Raw genomic sequence first — 700 nt, 5'->3', positions numbered from 1 at the left:
TTATAGAACACTGAGCAGACAGACAGGTGTAGGTGTGTTTATGGAAAGTTACTAAAACTAGCCCTTACCCGTTCAAAGATATGAGCTCCGAAATGATGTGCAGTGTGTGGATTATGGGATGTGCACTGTGCACACAGTATATGAGGGATGGAAAGTAACTTTAACTGGTGCTTGCATGCTAATATGTAGGAGCATCAATGTAAGAAATACCCGTTCCATTTAACGGCTACAGAGATACTGTGTACCGATCTGCATGATTTTGGACAACATCTGTAACAGGGCAAGAACCCCCCCCGCCCGCCCGCCCGCCTGCCCGCCTGCACACACACACACACACACTCCCCCCCCCCCCCCCCCGTGTGTGTGTGTGTGTGTGTGTGTGTGTGTGTGTGTGTGTGTGGGTTTGTGTGTGATTGTGCATGGCCTGAACAACAGCGCCCCTCCCTTAACATGTGTGGTCACAAAAGGTACTGTAGGCTAAATAGATATAGATACACCATAAAAATGCTATTATACAGCATACGATTTGTGAAAGTGACAAACGGGCTTCACAGTTATGTCAGGTGTGTTCATATGCTGATGGTGATGCGATTTCAGATCAATTGCTCCAGCCACCGAGGAGAAACGCTGTTTCATACAGACAGACACTCACTCACTCACTCAGACAGACATTCGCAAAATTATAGTATAGATGTACTGC

This window comes from Nannobrachium achirus, assembly GCF_963921795.1.
Source record: "Nannobrachium achirus genome assembly, chromosome: 10".
In the NCBI taxonomy this organism is placed as follows: domain Eukaryota; kingdom Metazoa; phylum Chordata; class Actinopteri; order Myctophiformes; family Myctophidae; genus Nannobrachium; species Nannobrachium achirus.
Note: the sequence above shows the minus strand (reverse complement) of the source record.